The sequence below is a fragment of the Capricornis sumatraensis genome, chromosome 22 (genome assembly GCF_032405125.1).
Source record: "Capricornis sumatraensis isolate serow.1 chromosome 22, serow.2, whole genome shotgun sequence".
NCBI classification, from domain to species: Eukaryota; Metazoa; Chordata; class Mammalia; order Artiodactyla; family Bovidae; genus Capricornis; species Capricornis sumatraensis.
In genome coordinates, this window is record NC_091090.1 from 33,731,863 (window position 1) to 33,749,655 (window position 17,793).

Consider the following 17,793-nt stretch of genomic DNA (forward strand, 5'->3'; position numbering starts at 1 on the left):
ACTGGTCTGAGAGTCTGAGGTTGTTGGGCACCCAGTAACCTTTTGATACTCTGCCAGGGACTAGCCCAAGCCTATGTAGGCCAATCATAGGGCGGCAAGGATTTCTAGGGTGTGAGTGGGGCAAGAGGACATAGAATTCAAACCACATCCTCACCTACACACACCCCCGTGAGCACTCAGCGCTCACTAGTGCAATGAGGACCTAGGACTCACATAAATTCTGGCAGAATTATGAAAAGGTGAGGGCAAGCACTCCACACTCTTTCAAGACTATTGTCTATTTTTTCTGAGTGGATAGCCATGTCTAGGTGCAGATGCCGTCCCCCAGACATCTCAGTAAAGTCAATGCGAAAACGCATGACATGGATGTTCCAAATACTATTCCTAATATTATTATTTGGCTTAAAAAAAATCAAAGAATGGCTCACATGTGATCTGTCTAAGAGAGTTAGAAGGAAACTGGGCCTGAAGAAGGGAAAAATCTTTACACATTAATATGTTCACTATACAGTAAATGTTTTCACATGCTTATAAGTCAGTAAGAAAAACCAAGCAGCCCAAGAGAAACTTGGGCACCAGACAGTAAACCAAATGGCATCTGTGGTAGGATACAGTGTTCTCCCTTGCCAATAATCAAAGAGATAGAAACAAGAAAAGTTGCATTCTGCATTTATCAGATTGGCCTAAATTCAAAGGAATGGAGGTACCCAGTCTAGGTATCAGTCTGGTATACTCCAGGTGAGGGCAGAAAGTAATAGCCACAAAATTTCTGGAGGATAATCTGCCATTTTAAATACAATGTTTTGTTTTTTTTTTTTAAGTAAATAACTTAAAAATTCTTTTATTTTGAAATGATTGTAAATGTACTGGAAGTCAAAAACACTTCTGTTAATCTCCTGAAAGCCCCAGGGCCCAAGAAGGATAATGGAAGTGAGGCTCACATTCCTCTAAGGATAAAAATGCTTTGCCTCTCAACCATCCTAAGAACCCCCATCCATTCAGCAAAAGTTTCTAACCACTGCTCGATAGTATCAGCCAAAACTTTGAATAGATGAGTTTATGTAACAGGCCTTGAGCACTTGGAATTGCTGAGTTTCTCACATAATTAACATATATCTAATTCCCACAAACCTCATGGCAGAGGTGCTGACCAATAACTTTCTCCCTCTTATCTACAGTATGGATTTACTTTCTGGGCCTCTAGTGCTAAGGTTGGAGTTAATCATCCTCCTAAATTCATGATTACTTGTTCTTGCAAGGTCCCCCCTTTTGTTTTATATTCATACTCAAACTTCTCCTTTCTCCCTATAGGTGAAATATGTTTAATATGCATATTGTTCTTATTCTTGAAACATCTGTATATTGTATATTACCTCTTTGAAATTTAAAAAATTATTTTTTTAATTTGGATCTCAGATTTAAAGGGTTGAATTAATCACACTTTTAAATTTATGGCACTTTTAAATCTATATCATCATTAGGCTGTGCAATGATTCTCTTCTTATATTAATTAAAAACATTTTTTGTCCGCAATCCAATCCCATTTTCCTACCTCTCAGAGAGGAAGAGGGGCAAGGTAACAGTTACTACAGACTGAAAAGTTGGCAGTCTTGTCATGTTGCAACAAAACATTTGGTAAAACTGTTGTCTGATGACTTAGAAGGCAAAATGACTAAAACAAAGATTAATGTGTTTCCTAGTGCCATGGGATTAGAAGGGTGAGTTTAGCAACTAACGGTGCTCTAAGGAGATAACTAACAAAGAGATGCTGAAAAATATTTGGATTGGGTGCAGAAGATCAGATTTGTCTTTACCACTCTCCCCAATCTTCCTTCTCCCATAGGATTTGCACTGAAAGCTCAGCTTTACTAACTCTCACGTTTATTGAAATGATAAAGTCTTCTTTAAAGCAGACTCTGGGAGATGGTGAAGGACAGGGAAGCCTGGCGTGCTGCAGTCCATGGGGTCGCAAATAGCTGGACACGACTGAGTGACTGAACAACAAAAGCCTTCTTTTCCAGTTCTTACTGTTTTTTTAACCAGGCCCCGCCATAAATAGCTGCCTCCGCCTCCTTAAAACTGAAGTCTGAGTAGGGTTTAATTCTTGATGCTGGTGGAGTCTGGGCATTCATGAATTCTCTCAGAAAACAGAGGCTTTTTGTTATCCCAGATTTCTGATCTCTCCTCAGAGGCCTCTAATCTAGAGGGAGGAGCCCAAAACAATGACTGCTGGCCCAGCTACTGAGCTCCTAAAGCCCTTGAGGGCAGCTATACAGGTTTCCTACTTCCTGCCCACAGATCCTCCTGCCTTTGTCCAGTCACAGCTAGCCCTGGATTTAGCCCAAGGCAAATACCCATCATTAATTTATCAGATGGAACTGATGCTCAGATAGAAAAACTGACTTATCCAAAGTAGAATTACACTCTGCTTCTTTCCTGCTGTTATAAATTCCTTACTTTATTAGTAACTACATTCTCTTTGCTCATCACACAATAACTAATTCCTAGAGCAGAAGAGACCCATTCGTCATAATTGTTCCTGAGTGTGCAGATCAGAGCAAGGGGCCTAAAATCTCTGCCTTCCCATCTCTGTGTCTCATTGTTTTAGTTTCCCTGGAAATAAGAGCTCCAGTCAGAAGGAAAAATTTAGGAGCGCAAGCTCAGCAGGCGGGACTACATGAGGGGTACTTCCTGTCGTAGTCTATCTGACAATATCATTTTCGTTCTGGAATGCTGAAGCCATTTCCTATTTGTCTTCCCTCTTCCAAGTTCTTCCCCTTCAATGCTTTTTTCCTCTTCCCCCTGCTGCCACTGGAGCTGCTGAACTCTTGTCTCATGATATCGCTCCACTGATAGTGAGCCAATAAGGCTAACAATTTGTTATAGAATCAAATCCAGAATCTCCAGCATGGTATCCAAAATTCTCCTGTGATCTCAGCCTCCTTCTCAGTCTTCACTCTCAATAAGCTCAGTCTTCAGGCAAGCTAAATACTCTCCATTCCCTGAATCATATCTCTTGGGATTTAAGTTCTTGATCTTGGAGACCAGTTACTCAGGGATTCCATTTTCCTTGTCCCAAATTATCTATATATTTATTTCCATTGAAAGATCAAGAAAGCAAATTCAATTGTTTTTACCAAACAAGATTTTTAGGTAGAAATGTTTAGACCTGAGCCACAGATTAAGTCTGAAAACCAGTCCAGATCTAAATTACACAATAAGATCTCTCTAAATTACTCAATAAGATATGATTAAAAAAAAAAAACACGTCTCAACAACTGCCTATTTTTCCTAATAAGACTCCAATATTTCCTTGAGGTAGATTTCTTATGAGGATAACTTTTTGCCAAAGGTCACGCAACTACTGGGTGGCCATTTAAAGACTGAAATAAAGCCTTTCAGATTCTCTGTCTTAGCCTGTGTTAATGACTTAATCCTACCTGAAAATCAACATTAACTTTCTTATGTTAGTTTCATTTTTTTTGAGTCAACATTTATCATTATTTATTGATTTGGTTGTGCTGGCTCTTTATTGCTACATGAGTAAAACAACTGGGCTTTCTCTAGTTGCGGTGGGGAGGGGGGTGCTATTCTTAGTTGGGGTGCATAGGCTTCTCAATGCAGTGGCCTCTCCTTTGCAGAGCACAGGCTCTAGTCACGTGGGCTTCAGTCATTGCAGCATGCCGGCGCAGTAGTTGTGGTACACAGGCTTTACTTGCTCCGCAGCACGTGCAATCTTCCCAGACCAGGGGCTGAACCCGTATACCCTGCATTGGCAGGTGGATTCTTTGTTAGCTTCTTTGATCATAGAGGAAATAAGTTAAACTTTTTTTGAGACGTAGTCCACCTTTTCAACCCCGATTCAATCACAGCCTCTATAACCATCCAAATATGATTTAGAGATCTTTGTCCATCATTTAGCTTTACTTGGATATTTTCCCTGAATTAGACAATCTTCATTGTCATCTGAGATCCCCATTCAGGTCTCTAGGATTTTCTTGGGTTGCAAGTGTGGCTTACAAGTGTGAAGCATAGGGTCTACTCCTAAGCCTGCCATTTTAAAGTTATATTGCTCACGTTTACATGGAATTCGTAGTTGACAAATCTCTTTTACATCAAGGATTTCATCTGGCCTTCACAATCAGCCAGTTATAAAGGTAGAACAAGCATTATTTGCTCAGATTTTCAGTGGAAAAATGAGGTTAAGAGGGCAAGTGACTTGGGTAAAGTCTCATTAATAGCATAGACCTAGACTGTAAACTTGAGTTATTTCGAATCCACTTGTCTCTCCACTCTAGGTTCAATTCTCCATAAAATATTTGTTTGGAAAAGGAGGGAAGTTCTAGAGAGACCACTGTTCTTTTAACCTTCTGGCCTCCTTCTTCAATCATGAAGAGGAAGCTCGCCTCTGGTCCAGGCTGATTCTGGCCCTGGGCCTTCACTAAGACAGCTGGCCCTGACACCCAGGCTTCTGAAGGGTCTGTCACTCGTGCCAAGCTTTCCTCCTCCAACCTGCTACAGGAAGAACTCTGCTTCTTGGAGGTTGGAATGGGGAGGCAGTGAGAGGAAGGATGTGTACGCCCTTGAGTGATGTTCTTGTCTATTACCCCTGCCTTAATGGGCCGGGAGAAGGCGTGGGAGAGAGAGCTCTGAGTCCATGCACAGCCACAAGAATTGGAATAACCCACACCACTCAAACTCAAATGTCCTCCTACCTGGAAATTCTCCAGTCTGTGTCTCAGGCCATTGCTGCTCCCAGAGAAAAGATAAATATGCCCATATCACCAACACACACTGCAATCCATCACCAACAACTCAACAGAACTCTGGGACATCGAGAAAATACATCACCCAAGTCTCTTCTAAGGCTGACATTCTTAGTTTATTTTCTTAGATTTTCAGAGATTCTGAACACTCTTAAAATTGATTTGATCAGTTATTACTCTTAGATTATTAGGAAACAAGAGTAGGAAAACAGAAATTTTACAAATTTTAAGCTCTGATGTGTCTTATGGGTGATGTTTCTCAGGCCGCAACTCTATACATGAAAAGAAGATGCTCAGTAAATTGCAGAGATTGCCTCCTCCAAGTCATAAGGCCAAGGCTAGACACATCCACAGCTCTGCCCCCACAACAGTCTCTATCCTTGTTGCAGTCAGATCAGGTTTAGAATAAGCAATTTATCCAATACTCTTAAATGGATTAAATAACTTTTCTTTCAAACCTAGATTCACTCAAGGTTCATGTGTTGATATTGATTATGTCTTCTTCATATCTTTTAAGTCTAGAACAATCCCATTAAGTTTCTATTTTATGGCATTTTTGAAGATGGAAGTTCAGTTGTCCTGATAAATATCCCACATTTTTGTTTGTCTCATTGTTTCCTCAAAGTATCATTCTTCCTTTACACAGGCAGACCTTGTTTTTATTGCACTTCACAGATACTGTATTTTTTATAAACTGAAAGTTTGTGGCAACTCTGAGTTGAAGAAGTCTATTGGTGCCATTTTTCAAAGAACACTAGTTTTTAAAGCACGTAAATTGGGTTTTGGGTTTTTTAGACACAGTGTTTATGTTACACACTTAATAGACTACAGTATAATATGAACATATCTTTTATACCCACTGGAAAACAAACAAAAAAGTTTATGTTACTCTATTGCAGTGGTCTGGAAGTAATCAAGGCCACAGTATCTCCAAGGTGTGCCTATATTTCTTGTTTTGGCAGTGAAGTTGAAGACTTAGATGGACTAGAATTTTGTGAATGGTATAGTCATCCCTGAATATCTGCCAGAGATTGGTTCCAGGAGCCCCTATGAATACCAAAATCTGCGGATGCTCAAGTTCCTCATGGAAAATGTCATAATACAATTGCTACAATCAGCCATTTTTATCCACGTGTTTCATATCTATGGATTTAACCAACTGCAGATGAATGCCTGATGCAGATGATGTAGATGATGTAGATGCAGATGACGTAGAAATAAAGTTCTAATTTTTTTCTATATATATCCAATTGAATCATCACTGTTTATTAAAAGACCATCCTTTATTTTTCTATTACTTTATATTGTATTTTATGATAGGGGGCTTCTCAGGTGGCTCAGTGGTAAAGAATCCACCTGTCAATGCAGGAGACGAAGGTTTGTTCCCTGGGTTGGGAGGATCCCCTGAAGTAGGAAATGGCAACCCACTCCAGTGTTCTTGCCTGGAAAGTTCCATGGGCAGAGGAGCCTGGCGGGCCACGGTCCATGGAGTTGCAAAGAGCTGGACACAACTGAGCACGCACATGCAGATGCTTTGTCCTAAATCAAGAGTCCTCGTAGACACAAATCTATTTCTGAGCTCTCTATTTCTTCCCATTGTTCTACTTGTTTATCCTTAAACTAATGCTTAATGTGGCTTTTAAACATGTAGTTTTAAAAATGAATTTTGATATTTTATAAAGCAAGTTCTCCCACCCTCTTCAAAAGTGTCTATTTTTTTGCATTGATTATTTTTTAAAATGTTATTATTATTAGTTTTATGTTTTGGCATGTTGGGTCTTTGTTGTGGTGCAGGGGCTCTTCATCATTGTGTGTGGGCTTTCTCTAGTTACAGACAGAGGAGGCTACTCTTCACTGGGGTTCGTGGCCTCCTCCATGAGGTGGCTTCTCGTCACAGAGCACAGGTTCTAAAGCACGAGGGCTCAGCAGTTGTGGTGCGCAGGTTTATTCTCTCTGCAGCATGTGGGATCTTAGTTTCCAGACCATGGATGGAATCCATGATCCCGGCATTGCAAGGCGAATTCTTAACCACTGGACCACCCAGGAAATCCCTTGACTATTTTTGACCATTTACACTTCAGTTTCTTTTTTTTTTTTTTTTAATACACTAAAGTTTCTTAAGCATCTTTTTCAAATTCTTCAAGAATGTCTGTTAGGATTTTGGTTGAGATTGTACTGAATCGATAAAATGGTTTGGGTAGAATTGACATTTTTACATTATTTACTCTCCTAATGATATACCTCAGAATTAACCTAGAGCTCTTGAAAATTGTGGCAATTGAGACATATTTCTCATCATAAAGATCTAGTACATCTTTTGTTGAGTTTGCTGCTAAGTCACTTCAGTCGTGTCTGACTGTGTGACCCCATAGATGGTAGCCCACCAGGCTCCCCCATCCCTGGGATTCTTCAGGCAAGAACACTGGAGTGGGTTGCCATTTCCTTCTCCAATGCATGAAAGTGAAAAGTGAAAGTGAAGTCGCTCAGTCGTATCTGACCCTCAGTGACCCCACGAACTGCAGCCCACCAGGCTCCTCCATCCATGGGATTTTCCAGGCAAGAGTACTGGAGTGGGGTGCCATGGCCTTCTCCATTTGTTGAGTTTACTAGTAGATATTTGATTATTTTAATGTTATTTTAATTAAATTAAAATAAATAAATATTAGGTTTATTTTAAATGGTTTATGGAAATATACAGAAATAGAAATAAAATTTGTATTGATGTTTTATCTAACAACTTTGCTAACTTCACGTAATAATTTATTGCTTGTTTCTTTTTAAACTATATGGTTGCAAGGTGGTAGGCTTCTCTGGTGGCTAAGACAGTAAAGAATCTGCCTGCAATGCAGGTAGACTGAGATTCAATCCCTGGGTCAGGAAGCTCTCCTGGAGAAGGAAATGGCTACCCAGTCCAGGATTCTGGCCTGGAGAATTGCATGGACAGAGTCTAGAGCAGGAGACAGCTGACTGACTCTCACTTTTACAAGATATGCTAACAGTAGTTTCATTTGTTTCTAATCATTGTACATTTAATTTCTTTTTTTTTTTTGCCTTCAATTCACTGTCCAGTTTTGCCAATACAACATTGGATTAAAGTAGTAACAGAGATTCTTTCCTTGAACATTATTTCAAGGGGTAATGATTACTTGTTAGATACTCTTTATCAGGTTGAAAAGGTCTCTTATTTTTTTAATTTGCTGTGAGTTTAAAATATGAGTTGTTCTGAAACAAATAGGCTGCCAGATACTTCTCCAGCAAAGATGAGTCTATTCAAGACGAGCAAAGAATTGCATTTCAGGATCTGCAACTATGGCAAGCCACGTGCAAGTCCCCACAGGCATGGAAAAGAGATCAATTTTTATAGCGAGGAAAAGGAAGTTGGAAGGGTTACAGTAAACGAAGAGTCCATGGCTTTTCACTGGCTGAGTTCAATTGCCAGAAAAGTTTTTCTTCTTCCTGCTGGGCTCTGCTGTGGCCGCAGAATGTGAGAGCTCCCCCTTCTGGTTTCCCAGCTCTATTTAACTGAGGCTTCTGTTTATTAATTTTGTACAAATTATATAATTATATGTTATATCACTGGTATATTTGAACATAGATAGATATTACTATCTAAATATATAAAGAGAAATATGTTTACACAGTCTTCATAATATATTTACGTTGTTGTTATTGTTCAGGTGATAAGTTGTGTCCAACTTTTTGCGACCAAATGGACTGCAGCACACCAGGCTCCTATGTCCTCCACTAGCTCCCAGAGGTAGCTCAAATTCACATCCACTGGGTTGGTGATGCTATCTAAACATCTCATCCTCTTCTACCTCCTTCTCCTTTTGCTTTCAATCTTTCCTGGCATCAGACTTTTTTCCAATGAGTTGACTTGTTGCATCGATGGCCAAAGTATTGGACCTTCAGCTTCAGCATCAGTTCTTCCAATGAATATTAAGAGTTGATTTCCTTCAAGATTGACTGGTTGAATTTCCTTGCAGTCTAAGGGACTCTCAAGCGTCTTTTCCAGCACCACAGTTCGCAAGCATCAATTCTTCGGTACTCAGCCCTTTTTACATTTGTACATGCCTACTGGAAAAACCATAGTTTTATCTAGATGGATCTTTGTTGGCAAAGTGATGTCTTTGCTTTTTAATATGCTGTCTAGGTTTGTCATAGCTGAGTTATAGCTTATATTTGTCATAGAGAGGAAGACCAGGTTGTTATTAGAGAATTAAAACGTCCAGCCGCACCCTCCCTCCAGGCAATGGAGGCCAGGAGAACAGATTCAATTACTCATAGTCGCTGATTTCATCAATCATGCCTTTGTAGGAAAGCTCTGTAAAAAACTCTAAATGACAGAGTTTGAGAGCTTCCTGGTTGATAAACCCTGGAAGTATTGGGAAGATGACATACCTAGAGAGGGATATCTGCATACCCCCCATAGCTTGCTCTGCATTTTCTTCCATTTGATTGTCCCTGAGTTATATCCTTTACAATATACTAGTAAACCTGAGTAAAGAAATTTCCCAAAATTTGGGAGTCATTCTAGTAAATTATCGAAAGTGAGGAAAGGGTCCAGGGAAACCCTGATATCAGTTCAGTTGCTCAGTCATGTCCGAATCCTTGTGACCCCATGGACTGCAGCACGTCAGGCCTTCTTGTCCATCACCAACTCCCAGAACTTACTCAAACTCATGTCCATTGAGTCAGTGATGCCATCCAACCCTCTCATCCTCTGTCATCCCCTTCTCCTCCTGCCTTCAATCTTTCCCATCATCAGGGTCTTTTCCAATGAGTCAGCTCTTTGCATCAGGTGGCCAAAGTATTGGAGTATCAGCTTTAGCATTAGTCCTTCTGATGAATATTCGGGACTGATTTCCTTTAGGATGGACTGGTTGGATCTCCTTGCAGTCCAAGGGACTCTCAAGAGTCTTTTCCAACACCACAGTTCAAAAGCATCAAGTCAAAAGCTTTCTTTATGGTCCAACTCTCACATCCAGACGTTACTACTGCAAAAACCAAAGCTTTGACTAGACAAACCTTTGTTGGCAAAGTAATGTCTCTGCTTTTTAATAGGCTGTCTAAGTCGGTCATAGCTTTTCTTCCAAGGAGTAAGCGTCTTTTTGTTTCATGCCTGCAGTCACCATCTGTAGTGATTTTGGAGCCCAGAAAAATAAAGTCTGTCACTGTTTCCATTGTTTCCCCATCTATTTGCCATGAAGTGATGGGACCATATGCCATGATCTTAGTTTTCTGAATGTTGAGTTTTAAGCCAACTTTTTCACTCTCTTCTTTCACTTTCATCAAGAGACTCTTTAGTTCCTCTTCACTTTCTGCCATAAGGGTGGTGTCATCTGCATATCTGAGGTTATTGATATTTCTCCTGGCAATCTTGATTCCAGTTTGTGCTTCATCCAGCCCAGCATTTTGCATGATGTACTCTGCATAGAAGTTAAATAAGCAGGGTGACAAAATACAGCCTTGGTGTACTCCTTTCCCGATTTGGAAACAGTCTGTTATTCCATGTCCAGTTCTAACTGTTGCTTCTTGATCTGAGTGAAAAAGTTGGCTTAAAGCTCAACATTCAGAAAACGAAGATCATGGCATCTTGTCCCTTCACTTCATGGGAAGTAGATGGGGAAACAGTGGAAACAGTGGCAGACTTTATTTTTGGGGCTCCAAAATCACTGCAGATGGTGATTGCAGCCATGAAATTAAAAGACGCTTACTCCTTGGAAGGAAACTTATGACCAAACTAGATAGCATATTCAAAAGCAGAGACATTACTTTGCCAACAAAGGTCCGTCTAGTCAAGGCTATGGTTTTTCCAGTAGTCATGTATGGATGTGAGAGTTGGACTGTGAAGAAATCTGAGCGTCGAATTGATGCTTTTAAACTGTGGTGTTGGAGAAGACTCTTGCGGGTCCCTCAGACTGCAAGGAGATCCAACCAGTCAGTCCTAAAGGAGATTAGTCCTGGGTGTTAATTGGAAGGACACTGATGCTGAAGCTGAAACTCCAATATTTTGGCTACCTCATGCAAAGAGTTGACTCATTGGGAAAGACCCTGATGCTGGGAAGGATTGGGGGCAGGAGGAGAAGGGGACGACCGAGGATGAGATGGCTGGATGGCATTACCGACTCGATGGACGTGAGTTTGAGTGAACTCCGGGAGTTGGTGATGGACAGGGAGGCCTGGCGTGCTGTGATTCATGGGATCGCAAAGAGTCGGACACGACTGAGCGACTGAACTGAACTGAACTGAACTGAATTAGTAGATGTATGCCCCCAGGCTGGAATTTACAGTGGGTCCCTGAAGTAGGGGCAGTCCTGTGAAACTGGACCTTTAAACTGTGAAGAGTTGGGAGTTGGTGTCAGAATCGAATTGAACTGGTGAACACCAAATTGATCTCTGGAGAATCACAGACTCCCTAGACACAAGAGGGCTTCATATCAGAAACTCACGTCTACCTGCAGAGATACTGGCCCTTCTTGAGAAAATAAATGTTAATAGTGTTAGTTTCTTTTTTTTTTCACAATTGGCTTGGTAGTCCATTATCGTCTTGCCAGTTCTCAAGTGCTTTATGGGAAATATTAGACTACAGACAGAAAAAGAGAAGGCAATGTGGCAATGAAGGCAAAGATTACAGTGATGCAAGCCACAAACCAAGGAAAGCCAGAAGCCCCAGACACTGGATGAAGCTAGAAACAGATTCTCCCCCAAAGGCCCCACTTGATTTCGTCCAGAGAAACTGACTTTGGACTTCTGGTCTCTAGAATCTATGAGAGACCAAAGGTTTGCTCTTTTAAGTCATCAGCTGTCTGGTAACTTTTTACAGCAGCCAAAGGGAACTAATACAGATTTTAGTACCTAAAAGCAGGGTGCTACTATAACAAATACCTAAAAACATGGATGTGGCTTTAGAATTAGCAAATGGGTTGAGGGTGGAATAATTTCAAAATACATGATGGGAAAAGCCTAGAATGCTTTGAATTAACTATTGGTAGGAATATGATATTCAGGTATGCTTCTGGTAAAAAATCAGAAGGAAATAAGGAATATGTTATAGAAAGCAGAAAAGGAGGTTTGTGACTATTTGGCATCACTCCAACCTCTAGCTTCCATCTCCTCTGTCTTCTATAGCAAAATCTCCATCTGCTTTCCTCTTAAGAATACATGTGATCATATTTAGGGCCTACCCAGATAATCCAGGATAATCCCTTCATCTCAAAATCCTTTACTTAATCACATCAGCAAAATCTATGCTGATAAAATATATAAAATAACATTTACAAGTTCCAGGGATTAAAATATGATATCTTTGGATGCTTTGATTATTTAGGCTACTACAGAGTTTGGATTTGGGATCAGAACACACTTGAATATGAGTGCCAGTTTGACATTGATCTGGCATCAATGTTAGGAAAATTAACTATTTCTACTCTGTATTCATATCCATATTTATAAAATGGAGAAAATATTAACCTTATGGTTATACTGGTGATGATTAAGAAAATCTGTATAAATATGCCTGATACAGAGTAAGAAGGGAGTCAGTGCATGTTAGTTCTCCTTCACACTTTGTTCTTTCCCCCTCTCTTTGTTTCCTTTATCTCCCATCTCTCTTTATCCCTCCCCTCCCCATTCTATCTTTGGGACCAAATTCCTCCTAGCATCTCTCATTTCTACTGACTTTTCTTCCTGAGGCTGTTCAGGGAGTAGACAGAGTTGGTCCTGAGATCAGTTGAGAAGTGCAGGAACCTACCAGCTAGTGGTGAACAGTTGTAAGTAAGAAACAAATGGGAGGAATTCCCTGGTGGTACAGCAGTTAGGACTCCTTATTTCCACTGCAGGGGGCACAGATTCTCAGATTCCCCGCCCCCCCCCACCATGGGTTCAGTGAAGCAAAAAAAAAAAAAAAATCAAATGGGAGAAGTCAAGCTTGGCCCACTTCTTTCAGTTACCCCTCACTTGACCAAGCATGGTCCACTGAATGAAGCTTTCCCAGATCAGAAGTTTCAATCACTCCAGTTTCTGGGCCTCTGCCTTTCCATACATGAATAAGGAAACTGCAGTACTTGAGCACTAAAATTGTAAAAGTTTTCTGGATCAATATTCCCACTTCTCAGTCTTCTCAAGGTGAAAATTGGTCCAATTAGATGAGCAAGAGAACTGAATCTCCTAAAAGATGAGACTATTAAATGTGAAAGAGTATGAAGGCAGTCATTTTTTAGTCCAATCCCCTACCCCCAGGTTATTTGTTGGATTGTGGTTTGCAATATTGATAAGATGACCATAGTCTTTCCTTCTGTGGGAGTAACAAGGCCTGAGTCACAGAAGCTTTGGGACTACACCTGTGGGGATGTCTGATTCTCAGGCCAAAGGAGTTGCTTGGCTCCTGTGGGTGCTGTGGGGTCTCAGATGCCCATGGCTGTGCATGGATGCAGTGGCACCTCCCTGGTACCTTACGGTAGAAATAATGGATGTGGGCCTTACCTGGGAGAGTGCACATTCTTCTTTACACATTATCCCTTTTGTTTCACCAGACCCTAGAAGTATTTCTTGGTGCAGATGAGGTAGAAATTTTGACAACAGGGGCAGAGCCTACAGGAGTACTTTGCTTCAGGGCCAGCTGCCTTAACGAAGACTCAGGATTAGGCCCATAGCCAGCCTCAATCCAAGGTATCCTCAAGGATGGAGCAATAGTAGACACAAACATGGATAAAAATGTAACAAAAAGGGAAGTATAGCATACCATCATTCATCTTGTTACCAAGTCCAAGCTCATACTGCTTATCACACAGCAGGCCAAACCGTAAAGAAATAAGGTGTTGGAGCAAGGAACAGAGACTTTATTTAGAAAGTCTGCAAACCAAGAAGATGGCAGACTAATGTGCTAAAGAACTCTTCTTGCTCACTTTGAATAAAGCTTCTTTTATGCCACAAAGAGGAATAAATGGAAGGAAGAGAGGTCAAGAGGTGATGAGTTGTTGCAGACTCCTTGGTGCCTGCCAGATCTTGAAGGAGACATGGTAATCCTTTGTTTCTGAGTTGTTCAACATAGGGCTGGCCATGTTGCAACTATAAATATTCAACAAAATGGATGTTATTTCCTGTTCTGCAACTCCTTATCTCTATGTGGATGAGTGGTCACCAAGCAAGGGAAAATTATCTTTCTAATGATTAGTATACCTAAAAGCTAAGCAAAAGTTTTAAAGTTTAGGCATGGGAGGCAGAGTTTCTGGAAGGGGTCTATCCTCTAAACTTCAAGCTATAGGCCACATTCATTTTACGATTAACATGCATTTGTACAGAATTAGCAAGGCTGGGCAGGAGGCAATTAGCTATAGAGTGCAAAGTCTAGAACTTAAAGAAATAGATTCGATATGGAGTCACGTTTGTTCTTCCCTGTTACACACTCAAATCCCCAATACATGTAGTTAATGAATTTAAAGAAGTCAAAGGAGATTTTTAAAGCAGACAAAAATAGTTAGATTTGAAGTTAAGTGACTCTCTATTTTTAAATCTTACATTTATCAATTGAGGAAAGTTTGCTTCCCCTATGTAATTTCTACTCTGATAGTGAGGGCAAGATGAGATGGTAGATATGAAAATATTATTTATAATACAAAAAGGATGGTATTACAAAATTATGGCAAATCTGCAAAGAGAGTCTTTGTCTTTCCTTTGCAAAGCAGGGAAGAAAATCCCTAGAGTCCTGAGAGGAAGGCCCATGTACATAGGGAGATAAAGTAAATCAGAAGAATATTTCAGGCAGAATCAAGCGTAGGCTTGAATGTCTAAGTTGAGATTCAGGTTAATAAAGTAGTAATTTCATTCTGGAAGTAAAATGAAGGCTTGTGTGGAAGTAATAAAGAATCTTGTTATGGGGTAGACATAAGGCAATGGATGAAGCTTGTCAGAAACCAGAGAAAACTCAGTTCTTATCTCTGAACTGAAACTTACTTGCAAGAATTAGTTTTCTAGGGCTGCCGTGAGGAAGTGCCATAAACTAAGTGGCTCAGAGCTATGGAAATGGATAATTTTACAGTTTTGGAGGCTAGAAGTCTGAACTCACAGAGTCACCATGGCCATGCGCCCTGTGAAACCTGCAGGGAAGGATCCTCCTTGCCTCGTCCAGCTTTTGGTAAGCCCAAACATCCCCTGGCTTATGGCAGCACAACTCCAAGCTCTGTCTCCATTTACAGGACATCCTTTACAAAGCCAGGTTTTTATGAGGACATCAGTCATATTGGATTAGGGGCCCATCCTGCTCTAGTTATGACCTCATCTTAACTAATTACATTGGCAGAGATCCTATTTTCAAATAAAGTCACATTCTGAGGTCCTGCAAGGAAGGATTTCAATATATCTTTTGGGAAGAATATAACTCAGCCTGTAACATCCTGTAACCTTGTACAAATCACTTCTTAAGAATCCTATGCCATCTAAACTGCTTCATCCTGACTGGGTCAAAGAAATAGTGGTTGAGACAAATTGATCTGAATCTCCCAGTCTTTTCTGCCCTAGCCCTACCTAGGCTATTTGAGAAAGGTAGCAAGACTGACTTTGAGTCCAATTCAAAGTCTGGTCAAGCTTCCCAGAACCCTGATTTGTGACTCAGGCCTCTTAGGTCTTGCTTAATAATTGCACTGCATCATTTTAAATAAAAACATGTAATTCATATATCAAAAAAATCTTTCAAAAGTTACCCAAAGTACTATCCCTGATTTTACCTAAAAGGTCAAGAATCAATACCTAAATAGATGGATTTTCAGTGTTGAACACAGTTCAATCTGCCAGAAACATAACATTTATGGAGGGAAGGATACACCTGAAAATTTTAACTAATGTCAAATCAGGAAGGGTGAGTGCTCCATGGGAGAATTTAAAATTGAAAGTGTAAGAATTAGGGAGGAATCAAATTATTTTTAGTTAAGAGTGATGTTAACAAAACAGACCTTTAGAAAAGTCATAGAATAAAAGCTGGGTGTAGAAGAGACTGGAAAAGTTCTGGGAAGTGTGAGGAGGAGGAATCTTCCTCCCACCCCTCTTGAATGATTGTGGCTGGACTAATAAAATAAAGCGACCCAAGACAGATTGATAGGAGAAGCAGCAGTTTAATTTGTATGCAAGGAGGTCTTATAGAAATGTGTCCTCAGAAGTGGTCAAAGCAGGCAGCTTTTATACTTTTCAGACAAAGACAATAAACTTGTGAGAAATTGACAAGACAAAGAAACTTGGGCTTGGGTACTTAATTAGTGAAAAATCTAAATAGACTTTGGGCTTGGGGTAGTAAATTAAGGAAGTAACAAATCTGGTTTATACAGATTCTCTGCTCTTGCATCAGTCATTTCTTTTTTAAAAATAAATATTCATCTACTTGGCTGTGTTGGGGCTTAGTTGTGGCATGCAGGATCTTTCTGAGTGGGCTCTCTAGTTTTGGTCTCTAGGCTTAGTTGCCCCACAGCATGTGGGATCTTAGTTCCCCAGCCAGGATACAACCCAAGTCCTCTGCATTAGAAAGCAGATTCTTAGCCACTGGACCACGTCTGCCTCCTTTCCTCCTGCTCAGTGTGTTCTCTACCTTCGATTCTTGTTGTTAAAGGCCAGGACCCAAAGTGCTCAAAAGCTTATGAGGAATATTGGAATAGAAACCTGGGCATTTGGGATTTTAGACCATTTGACTTACTGATAAGGTCTCTTCTGAAGTGTCTCCTCACCACTCAGGGGCTAGTTATTGCAAAAAGAGCAAATATAAATCACCTCAGACAGTGAAGATTTAGTTGCAACAATTGATGATCCATGTGGAACCAGAGAGAGGACTCTGTGGTAAGAGTCAAGAGTTTGCTTTCATTTCACCGTTACTAACCTGTGACCTTTGAGATGTCACTCTCTCTGTGAGCTTCTGTTTTCTCATGCAAAAAGATAAACATATGGATGAAAAATAGTCGCTTAAATGTTTCAGGCCTTGGGCTGAGTTCTTTACAGTTAGAATCACATTCCATTCTCAAGCAGCCCTAGGAGGTAAACATTGCTACTACCCTGATTTTACAAATGAGAAAACTAAGGTACAGAGACATTAACTTTTTCTTAGATAAGGAGCTAGTCAATACCCTTACCATCAGTATATATCATAGTCTAAGGTTTAGCCATTTTTAAAAATGAGAATGGTGAGAGGCCAAGGAGCTCATGAATGTGTGTAGGCCTGTGTCAAGAGGAGGACACTTTCGCACGGCTGCTCCAAATGCCTGAGGACCTGCTTGGCTGGATCGGATATCAGCGAGCAGGCCACAGATTATAAAAGGTCTTAGAGAAGAAATTTGAGATAACAGAAAGCTTATCTTCCAACAGAGTTCATGAGAATTCAACCCCATCCAGACTTCAGTTTCAGGAGCAGAGAAAGCCTTTTGTGTGAACCTGGAAGAGGCAGGGCAGATGGAAGAGACTGGATGTAAAGGGCTTAGAACTGAAGAGGAAGAAGGTATCACTTCAATAAACACGGGAGTTCAGTAAAGCTGGGCTGTCAGAGAAAAGCTGGAGGGGAGTGAGGATGGGTGGGAGAAATAACTCTGACTCTTCACCAATTCAAATATTAATGCTTCCCAACAAATTTCAGATTGTTACCTTTTTAGGGCCTTACTGGAAATAGTTTTATGGAGTAAGTGAGGGTAGAGATGATTATTTATAGCGAATGAAGCTTAGTCAAGCCCAAGGCAACCAAGGAGGATTCTCCTGCTTACATACCTAGTCTTGTCTGACTCTTTGCGACCCCATGGACTGTAGCCTGCCAGACTTCACTGTCAATGGAATTTTCCCACCAAGAATACTGGAGTGGGTTGCCATTTCCTTCTCCAGGGAAGTTCTTTAACTCATATTTAGAGCTTTCTGCTAGATAATTTGCCCTGTGAATGTGTACCCATCATTTGTGTTACTCCTGCATTAACAAGCCCTTCTCCGGGGCACAGGTTCAAGAGTATCTGAGACACTCAGGCCCCCACAGCTGGACTTCATAGTTAGAAAATACAGTGTGCTGTGG

At 40.6% G+C, this 17,793-nt stretch overlaps 1 protein-coding gene across 1 annotated transcript in view; it reads left to right on the forward strand.

Moving 5' to 3' along the window:
* Positions 1–17,793, forward strand: part of LOC138069278 (zinc finger protein 184-like) — a 1,142,341-nt gene that overhangs the window by 228,307 nt on the left and 896,241 nt on the right. The window lies entirely within an intron of this gene.